At 36.0% G+C, this 11,202-nt stretch overlaps 1 pseudogene; it reads left to right on the forward strand.

Moving 5' to 3' along the window:
- Positions 1–9,049: 9,049 nt before the first annotated feature.
- Positions 9,050–9,166, forward strand: LOC145288296 (5S ribosomal RNA; annotated as a pseudogene).
- The last annotated feature ends 2,036 nt before the right edge of the window (positions 9,167–11,202 follow it).

Consider the following 11,202-nt stretch of genomic DNA (forward strand, 5'->3'; position numbering starts at 1 on the left):
AAACCTTCTCGCCGAAAAGATTTTGAATGTCATCGACTTTTTCGTTCTGAAATAGAACAAATACATACTTTTTCAAATATTGTGCTGGTGTTTTATTTTCTATAATTTTGGAGTAAAGATGAACATACAACTTGGTTTGTTTCTTTTTCCTCATCGCATCTCGATCTTTTATTCTCATTATATATATATATATATATATATATATATATATATATATATATATATATATATATACACTCGTAAGCCAAAAAAAAAAATGGGCCAAACAAATTTTATACATTTTATTGCACTAAGAGCTATATTGAACAAAGAACAATTGAACAAAGAAACTAAAACGAGACTAATTACACAGAACAAGAGATTTACTTTGATAAATGCTTAGGATGGAATCGCATTCCCTTTTTATTTCTTTAAAAGATCAATCCTTTTAGACATGCTCTCAACCAAAGTGGAACACTGTAGATAGGAAGTGATGTGTTATATATATATATATATATATATATATATATATATATATATATATATATATATATATATATATTCAGCCTTGACCAAAATTATAGAGCACTAATGAAAAACCGAGATTATGATTCAAACTTATATATTTAAAAGTTTGAGAAAATAGAGTAAATATTAAAAAAATATATTATAAAAACGATGAATATTTGGTATTTAACACATTTTATCTGTTTTGCATGTTTTAACTAAATTGCTGCAGACGGAAGGATGTATTTGCTGCAACTCTTCATGAAGTTTTGTTTTTTATGAACATCTGTGCATTCTCACTCCTTTCCGTAGATGGGATCACAAAGTTTCAATGGGATTAATGTATGTGATTGAGGGGTATACTTCATCACTGTATTTTTTTCTCAAACGAACCCATCGAAATTATTGACATATGGCATGAGGCATTGTCTTTTTGGTAGATTACATAACTATTAAACATTTAAGTGAGAGAAGTTTGGTAAACCTGGTCCAGCATGTCAGTATGAATTGTGTGGCTCCTCCTGTACTCACATGTGTACTCATTCCAGCACCTGAAGAAGCCATGCAGCCCCAAATATTTAAACTTTTTCTTCTAAATCAGACAGATGGTACCACACAATCAGGATGAAATGTCCATACGGCGAACATAAACCGATCCAAGAACGCCAAAAATCTGAAAGAAAAAATTGCAAAAGAAAAATGTAAAAATATGAAAGTTATATTTAAGCAGCATCTCTCTGTTAGTTTACAATATTTTAAAATGAAAACAAATGCTGTTTAAGCACACACAGTATATATATATATATATATATATATATACATATATATATAAATGACCATTTTATAACTTACTACCTAGCTCTACCTACGTATTGAGCACTAATGAATTAAATACTTAAAGTTTACTCATAAATTTATACTTTCATATATAAATTTATGTGATTAAATGAAGTAGTCATATATATATATATATGTATATATGTATATATGTGTGAGTGTGTGTGTGTGTGTGTAATAATGTAGATATATAACTTGTTTTCTTCACTCTGTTTTGTTTCGTTGTATTATTTATTCTTTTTGCCCATCTATTTCTTTATTTCCTTTTTTTTTTGTTTGAAACTCCTATAAAACGCATCACAATTACTCATCCGATTTGCCGTCGATTTTCACTTTTTACGCTCGGAAGTTGATCCAATTTTGCCTTCGCATCCTGGAGTCAGTCCGAACAAATATTTGACTGTCTCTGCTAGCGGCGCAAACGGAAGGAGGCGCAAAACAGATAAAAAGTGCAAATACACTAACAAAACACTGACTAAAAGTCACCTCTAAATCATCGTCTGACAGATGTCACGCATGTTAATGGGAGACCTGTATTTTTTCAGTTATCTTCGTCACCAGAATTTCGGCTATAGTATAGAATCAACTGTATTCCGTCGAGAACGTCTTGTAACGAAGATGCTGATTTGTAGAAGGTCAATCTTACTCAAATGAACGGACAGGCATCCGATTGGTTCAGATTGAATATCTTGTCGCGTTCTAATAAAAAAAAATCCAATATATGATTGAATGTAAAAAAAGAGAGTGGGCGAGAGAGAGAGAGAGAGAGAGAGAGAGAGAGAGAGAGAGAGAGAGAGAGAGAGAGTGAGAGAATCGATGGTATTCACTGAAACGGATTAATTTCCTTCTTGTTTATTTTCACACTTGAGGCAGCAACGTTTACGCAATATTTGGCATTCGGATTGTCTGAACATTTTTTTAGAATAATTTAGAGTCTAACTAAATAAAGAGAAAATGCTTTAAAAGTAGATTTCACTGATGATTTGCTGTGTATGAGATCGAACGAGAGTTCCAAGTGTTTTATTTGTCTTTTTGATAATAAATTGACACGATCTATGCAAAAAAAATAGGAAGTAAATAAGAGTGATAAAAATAGACAATACCGAACAAGAGAAGCAAACTACTACTACTACTACTACTACTACTACTACTAATAATAATAATAATAATAGTAATAATAATGATAAAATGATAATAATCATATATATTATTATTATTATTATTATTATTATTATTATTATTATTATTATTATTATTGGTATTTATTTTATTTTCATTTTTTTATTCAATTTTCACCCCAAACAAGGCACAGTGCCACTTTGAAGCAGCGGGATACTATCAGGGACTTAATTAGCGGGTTCATAATAAAGAGTAGAAAGATGTTTGTTAACATTACACTTGAACTTCTGCATATCAGTGCACTTGGGAAAGCAGAATCCCGGAAGGGAGTTCCAAAGACCCGCAGTTCTGGGGAAGAAACTATTGGAGTAAAAGTCTTCCTTTAACCTAGGGATCTCTACTGTAAAGGGATGAGACTTAGTAGCTTGTCGGGTTTGTCGGGGGAAGTTACGTCGGGGAGGTACAAGTGTTTGCAGTTCGTCAGAGCATTCACCATTAAAGTATTTGTAGAACAGGCAGAGGGATGCAACATCTCGTCGATGGGACAGAGGCTGAAGCTTAGATGACAGTTCAGAACCTATCAGGTTGGCGACTCTCTTTTGAACTCTGTCCAGGAGCGAGAGACAAGCAGCAGATACACCAGCCCAGATGTGACAAGAGTACTCCATACATGGGCAAATGGTGGCCTCATAGAGGTATAGGATACTGTCAGGCGTAAGTAGTTTTCTAGCACGGTAGAGAGAGCCAACCTTCCTTGCAGCAGCCTTGGCAATGCCCTCAATGTATCTATTCCAGTTCATATTCCCTATAAACGTTAGGCCGAGGAGTTTAAAAGAAGTACTTTCAGGCAATGTGTTCTTGGCCATTGCTATTGGTGGTAGAGAATGTTTCTTGTAGTTGTTGAAGGAAACAAGCTTAGCCTTAGCAGCATTGAATGTGACCAACAATTTTTGTCCCCATTCCACTACGGATTGGAGGTCATCCTCTAGTGTTTCTGCCATTTCCTTGGATATGTGTTCATTTGTTTTCCCCTCATATCTGTTATAGAGAGTGGTGTCATCGGCAAATATACCCATCTCCGAAACAATTTCACAAGGGAGGTCATTTATGAATATCAGGAATAATAGAGGTCCAATGATAGACCCCTGAGGTACTCCCGCATTTATGTCATATTGTTTAGATGTACGACCGTCGAGGACAACTTTGATTTTTCTATTACTTAAGAAGGATTTAATTACATTATGGATTCTTCCAATGATTTCATATGATCTAATTTTCCTTAGAAGACCATTGTGACATACCCTGTCAAAAGCCTTAGATATATCAAGGGCCACCACTCTACCCTCCCCTGTTTTGTCCAATGAACGATATATATACGTTCAGAAACTACAGTCAAGATATCTGCTGTTGAACGGGCTTGCCTGAATCCATATTGTTTGTCAGTCAGGAGTTTAGCAGCTGTTAGGTGCTGGACTAGGGCTTGATTAACTAAGGACTCAAATATTTTGGCGAAAAGCGGGAGGAGGCTAATGGAGCGATAATTTAGTGGGTCAGTTCTTTCACCAGAATTCTTGAAGACTGGTACCACAGAGGCGGTTTTCGACCAGTCGGGAAAGCAAGATTCGTTAAGGCATTTATTGTAAAGTTTGGACAGAACTGGAGCAACCTCGGCAGAGCTTTTTTTTAATAGCACAGCCGGGATGAGATCTGGTCCACATGCTTTTGAGGTGTCTAGGTTTTTTTTATAATAGCATGTACCTGAGAAGGGGTGATTTTCAAATTGTCTAGTGTGGCGTCTGTTCGCACAGGAAAATCAGGGTGTGAGTGGTGTACCGAGTTCAGTGTGGAGTTTGAGGCAAACTGACTGGCAAGCAGATGAGTCTTGTCAGTTGCCGTGCAAGCAACCTCATGATTGTTTGATAGCGGGGGAATAGTTGACTGTCCATTATTTACGCTGTTGTAGATTTTCCAAAAATCCCGGGTTCTTAATTTCTGTGCTTCGATGCGTTTTCTGGTGGTTTCAGAGTAATCTGTCTTAGCTGTCTCTATCACTCTCTTACAAGTATTACTAGCTTCTATAAACTTCTGTTTATTTGAACTGGACTTATGTCGGTTGAATTTGCGGAACGCATGCTGCCTTTTACAAATGGCAGCAGCACAAGCAGAAGTAAACCATTGGGGAGAGTAGGGCTTGCTATAGAATTTCCGTGCGGGAACATGTGCTTCAATTGCAGTTTTGAACCATTCAGTGGTCTCATTTGCACACTGTTCCGCTGGAAGAGTAAATATATTTTGCCATGGGGCATCTCTGATGAGCTCCCTGATGGCTTCCCAATCAGCCTTTTCGTAATACCTCGTTGTTTTGAGTAGTGGGGCTTCAGTTTTAGGGCGAGGATTTAGGCTGATTTCTACCATTATCACAGCGTGATCAGCATTCCCAAGTGGGCTGTGGGCATTTGTTTTACAGTCATTGGGAACCGTTGTCAGAAAGAGATCTAGAAGTGAGGCATGTTGATCTTGCTGGTCTGGGAAACGTGTCGGAAATGTAACCAACTGAGATAGGGAATGGGATATAGAGAAGCTATGTGTTGTGCTACCAGCTACGTCTGTGTGATTAGAGAATCCTAGCCAGTTCCTGTGGTGGACATTGAAGTCACCAAATACATGTATTATTATTATTATTATTATTATTATTATTATTATTATTATTATTATTATTATTATTATAAGTGACTGCAAGAGAACTACAACAGATAAGGCAAATTAAAAAAAATCAAAACAGTTTCTAATGAAATGAGGACTGAAACTACACAAAATACGACAATTATAAATACAACAGAAAGTTTAAGGACAATCATCAAATGCGGATATTAACCCACAGAAACTACAAACACGAACTACATAGAAAATGCAACTTTAAAAAGAACACATAGAAATTGTTAGAAAACTTATAAAATATGCCCCAACCACCAAACAAAAGATCAGCCTACCCTAAATAGTTGGGAAATGTCAAGGAGACTGAAAGGAGTGAGGATGGAGTGCACTAATCAGACCCCCGCTGGATGTATGCGAATAGGGTTGAGAAAATAAAGGAACATGTTGCTACCTAAATTTCAGTGAAGGCAATTGACCTTTGCCAGCGAGAATTCAATAGCAAGCAGCTGTTGCAATCACGCAAATATATTTGCAAAGGTTATCGAAAGTGGAGAGTTCTAGAAATCGGGGGATACTTGTCACCCAGACTTCAGAGGACACAACCGCTTCTTAACAATGAGTAATCTTTGATTATGACATGTGTAAGAAGTCCTTTTGAGCGCACATAAAACTTGAAATTCCAGACGGAGTAGAGTCAAGAAAAGATCAAATGTAGACTGTGTTGACAAAAAGACTACACAATAAATCTCATAATGTATATATGCATACTCAGAGAGATAAGAATCAAAACAGACATTACTCTGTTAAAAAGCAATTGTCCGCTTTGCACACACCCACAAATTATCACCATCAAGCGAAATCAGTAAAACATAATGAAAATCGTAACATGTTCTATGCCGGTGATGAACAAACGAAAAAAGCTCATTCATTCAAAGAGATACTAACGAGAAAGAAAGAGAGAAAGTCACAATTCCAGAAGGTCACAAAGCGGCTGCGGCGTATAAACAAGTAAATAAATGTTTGTCAAATAATATAAAGTAATATAGAGCAGAAAGAAAATTACTATAGTTCCATTAATTGTAAAAAAAAAGATGAAGAACATTATGTTTCTGAATTTAAGAAATGAGGATTAGTTTGTACTATTAAATAAAAATAAACTTTGTGTGTGTGCGTGTGTCTCTGAGTTCGTTCCGTATGGACCCCTAAAGGGCTGGGACGATTTTTTAAACTATTTATAATTGTGTTTTAGACAGTGTTCTTATATAAGATTTGTATTTGCATGTCGTCGATAAGTATCGATAATAGAGAATTGAAAAATCCAATGAACGAAGGCACAAGCGATTTTAATTTTAACACCTTATACAGCCTAACCGCACAATTGGATAGAGAAGTTTTATAACAACACAGGCAAAAATAGTAGGTTCTCTTATATTCAAAATGAATGTTTATGTTTAAGGCATAATTGAATTATTTTCAGTTTTTGCATTCTAAACTTTAATTTAAGCCATTAGATAAATAATTTTAAAACATAAACATCACGTTCTTTACAGTGCAATGTGAACTACAATTTATTGTGGAGTAAGTCACTGCAGGGAGGCATGTGAAACTTCCTCCCGTTGCACCGCGTTGTATCCCCAATGAGAGCAGGCAATCAATCGAGTTGATTGAAAAATGGTCGATTTCATCAATTTGGATGACAAAAAAATATGAACCATTTGTAAATCCTCATTCACTCCGAGCAACGTCGGACCTCGCTTGTTTGTGTGTATTATTGGGATAATTCAGATTATATTTAGTTATTTGTAGTAATGTAATAAAAATAAGAATACATTTAATGCTCCCAAAAACAATACTAAAATTGTTCACAAGAATTAGTAGAGTAATGGACAATGTTTGTGGGAATGGAAATTCTCAGCCAACGGACACACATACACAAAACAGTACTCCCAGGCTAACTCGATTGTCGCGTTTAACTCTGATAACCGTAGAACGACACAGCAACTTCACTTCCTGTTTCTTATATTTCTTCCTCTTTTCCGCTGAACTCTCGACCAGTCAACATGTAACCAAGCACCGCTCCGGTTGAAATGGCCACGCAAACATCGCTCCTGACAAAACTACCAGCGTCTCATTAACCGCAACTTACGTTACTTCTATTTCAACGAACTCTTATTCGTACCATCTATATCCTTATTATTTTTCATGTAAATTTATGTAAACAAATCTACATTTCTTTCACTAATATATATATATATATATATATATATATATATATATATATATATATATATATATATATATATATCGGTATGTTTTTGCCACCGTTATGCGATCTTTTTCTTTATAATCACTATACCATTGAATACATTAAACAACACAGGGGCGATGGGATCCCAATTATATAAACAGGCCATCCTGTCGTCCTATAAGTTTTTGGTGAATTCAATTATAACTGACAATGTTCTGGAGGCAGATAGTACAATACTTGCTGCGTGGTTAATAGATTGCGAATAATTATGAGACGCACTACGTGAAAAATCCAGAGGTTAATATATTTTTCTCAATTTTAGAGTTTACATCGTGGAGCGGCGCTTAATCTTTCATAGTTATACTGGATGTGTTGTTTTGTTTTAAGAGGCTTCAGAATTTATGAGTTATTTCGATGCTTTCAAAATCACAAATCGTAGCTGCTTTCTACCTTAAACTAGAAAGCAATGTTCTTAAATTATGTGATAGCAGTATTTTCTTTTCCTGAACTATTTGAACGAAATTGCATGTGACTTTAGTTGAAACACAAAGTCATGAATGAGTTTTAAAAAAGTGTTTTTGTGGAATGAACTGGAGTTGAAGTTGGCATACTTAGGGTTTCAGTGCCTGTTGTTTGCCATTAAGCCACTATCACTCTGCCAGGAAAATTACATGACTGCATCAGCCGGAATGAGGAAATATTTCTATGACAATAGCATTTTTCCGAACTCCCAGACATTGGCAATCCCTTCATCTCATTGATTTCCTTCTTCTTATAAGCTGAATTCTTCAAGTCTGAAGTAAGTTCAACAGTTAGTTTATCCTTTTTTATTGTCCTTTACACTAAATGTCTATACGTAACGTTTGGGGATTTCTCATATATATATGTATATATATATATATATATATATATATATATATATATACACACACACACATATATATACATATATATATACATATATATATATATATATATATATATATATATATATATATATATATATATGACGCGCATGCGCATCACTGTGTCCGTGATTACGTGCATGTACGTTTCAATATTTAGCGCACATTACAAGCGAGGAAAGCAACAGAGCAATTATTCAGCACCACTGTCTATTCTTCGATGGCAGGAATTGACCGAATTTTGTAACAAAAATTCGGGAATTTCTTTCGATAATTGTACCTTAAAATGGCAATTTAATAAGTCCTTCTTTTCAATTTGAGTCTGGGCGATGCATTATGATACCTTAATCAACTAACCGATTCGCCTACCCCCCCCCCGTCTCAGTCTTTCATTTTCGCTTTTTTAAGTTAGCTGATGCGAAGGAGAGAGAGAGAAAGAGAGTGTGAGAGAGAGAGAAACGGAGGAAAGGAGAGAGAGAAAGTATTACTTTCTGATATCCAAACCGAAGGGAGAGGAAAACGAGGACAATTAAAGGTAATAAAGAACGAGATAGAAATGAAACAAAGAATCGTATAAAAGGAAAAAATAAATAAACAAATATAAGAAAAAAATAATGTAACGATAATATAAAACGAAAATAAAAGTCAAGAAGCGACAAGAATCATACTTTTGATAAGAGCGTTCGGTCTACGCGTTTACTGCTGCTTGTGCACCATTCAGACTGAATTAGGACCGATGATTAGTGGGAGCTTCTCATTGATCATGGACGCATCTTACATTATACCGTAATATCCAGCGTTGTACGGCATAATCACGTTGACACACCGGTTCCCGTCAGATCACCGAAGTTAAGTAACGTTGAGCCTGGCTAGTACCAGATGGGTGACCATTTGTGAATTATAGGCGCTGTATGTGCTTTCCCCTTTATCTCGGCATTGTTTCCAGCCGTCCTGTACATACACTTGCCACTGGTATTAAACAATGTAGAATCAGGAAAGGTCTGGTTGGTTATTGCGCAACTCTTGCCCCCCCCCAAAAAAAAATTCACGCGCAGGCACCCTTACTGTTGGTATCCATGGTCTGTCAAGACTGAAGGAAACCTTGAAGATGCGTTCATTATCAATGAGAAAGTCTCATTAATCGTCGGTCTTCGATGGATATCGAGAATCTAATCAGAATATTAAGCATGCTTCTTTTTTTTTTACATGGGGGTCACTTATCAAGCCCCGGAGGCCACTCAGGTATAAGGGTTACTGCGTGTACAGTAATCAATGAGATAGTATTGTAGTAATCATTAGTATTGGAGAGTTGATAGAGTGTCTTACTTAAGGGGGCGGTTTGTCAGGAATTTGTTTATGTTGGATTTGAAGACATCCAAGTAGTAGTAAGGTGGGAAACAGGCAAACGGAAGAGAGTTCCACAGTCGTGCACTTCTAAGAAAGAAGCTTTGCTCATGGAATCTACGTTTGCATTTAGGCACAGATAAAGAGTGGGGAAAATTATTGACAGTAGTTTCAGCCAGACGGATGTTTCTCGTGAAGTTTGGCGAGGGGGGACGAGAGATTGGAGCTCAGACGAGCACTTGCCATGGAAATAACGATAAAACAAAGACAGGCTCGCAACGTTTCTTCTGTGGGAAAGATGCTGCAGGGAAGAGAAAAGGCATCTCCACCAAACCACGAAGTCTATTTTGTACTCTGTCAAGGTGGGATAGGCTGTTAGCAGCTCCTGCCCAGATGTGGCAGCAGTACTCCATCCTTGGACGTGGCTTTTATACAGATAGAGAATTGCATCAGTAATGAGATATCTTCTGGAGCGGTAAAACAATAACGTTATCATATCGAAACCCGTGCTTGACATGGAAAGGCGACGTTTTGTAACTATTCTATACTTTACCATAAAAACATTTATAAAAAAATTATTTTGTAAAGATTGTATTTAAGTGAAAGTCTTATCTGAAAGATAGCGCGGTTTGTATGTTGTATGAATACCATAAATTATAAATATCTATATCTATAAAACTAAGAATGTGTGTGCGTGATGACAACTCTTAGCCTATATACTCAACCAATATTTGAGCTACAGAGTAGAAATTTTGTATATAGAGTTTTCAGACACGTGGAAAACATTTTAATGGGGTTTCTTCCGGAAGTAATGGCTGCTAAGAGATCGAAAATGAAACATGTCATACTTGAGGATTATCATATTTTTTATGCTTGTCAACTGTGTCACGACTGCACATGCGCGAATCTTTCACATATCACCTTCATTATGTTAAGAATAAGTAGGTTTGGACACACTGTTTACAGACTACAGTAGGCTAGTCTTATGGTTATCGTACTTGACTACTGCCATTAGCTTTTGGTTTCAATCTCAGCTCGAGTATTTTTTACTTACAAATAGTAAACTGTTTAGAAAAAAATACATAATACTCACATGCACATGTCATAGTTTCTTACCGTTTTTTTTCTTCATTTTTATTAAGGAATTTAATGTTACGCTTAATGTCAGCCCACGCCGGATACATTTGCTAGTATAAAAATGAAACTGATAAACTAATGCAAATGTGACCTCACACGTAACAGATTATCGGAAGCGCCAATTTAGAGTTATACGTGAGAGATATATGGAAATATGATTTCCAAATTCAATATGATAAACCATCAATGAAACAAATTCTCTTCTGGTGGTTATTAGATTCATCTAAGAAGGAAAATGAAACTCAGGTCGCACAACTGCCGAAAATAATTTTGGTGCGTCCGAGTGCTCGTAGAGAGACGTAAAAACACCCTTTCTCAACTGAAACAATAAAGAGCGTACTGGGCACCCAGATTTAAGAAATTACCAGCGTTCGTTATGAGTAAGATGAACTTTGAAGCAGGAATTCAAGGAGGAACCTGTGAGAATTAATCCCATTAATCACCAGGGAGACGTTATAAAATGCAATCAGG

Source organism: Euprymna scolopes, chromosome 11, assembly GCF_053919585.1.
Source record: "Euprymna scolopes isolate OS-2025 chromosome 11, ASM5391958v1, whole genome shotgun sequence".
NCBI classification, from domain to species: Eukaryota; Metazoa; Mollusca; class Cephalopoda; order Sepiida; family Sepiolidae; genus Euprymna; species Euprymna scolopes.